The following is a 532-nucleotide window of genomic DNA, read 5'->3' on the forward strand; positions in this document are numbered from 1 at the left end:
ACAAAAGCTACTGAAAATTGCCGAAAACAGACGAACGGCGAGAGGGAAAAATTTTTCGCCGATTTCCTACCACATAAACTTTATCCATTTATCAATATTAATTTATTAACTGCAAACAAGTTACACCAATATTTCTGTTATACACTTTGTTATACACTTTACCTTATTAGCCCTTTGCACTCGCAATCGGATAACGATTGATGCCTCTTTAGCTCAGTTGGTTACGGACGAAAACGAAGTTTTTGTCCGCGCAGGAGACACGACACTCTTAATGTTGGGGTCCAGGGTTCGAGCCCCTGAGGGGGTACAGAAAATGCTAAAAGCCGGCACAAATAAGTGCCAAACAACGGCCAAAGCAACGTAAAAGCCTTATAGTTGTCTACTATAAGGCTTTTTTCTTTTGCGGTTACGACAGCAGAATGCCAAACTGCGACAAAAAATCGTTACTAATTCGTAACCAAAACCCAAAAATATTTTTGGTTACGAATTTTCCCCGATTTTGGTTACGAATTCCTTGAAAAGTCCGTCAGTT

Source organism: Gregarina niphandrodes, assembly GCF_000223845.1.
Source record: "Gregarina niphandrodes unplaced genomic scaffold scaffold00223, whole genome shotgun sequence".
Lineage (NCBI taxonomy): Eukaryota > Apicomplexa > Conoidasida > Eugregarinorida > Gregarinidae > Gregarina > Gregarina niphandrodes.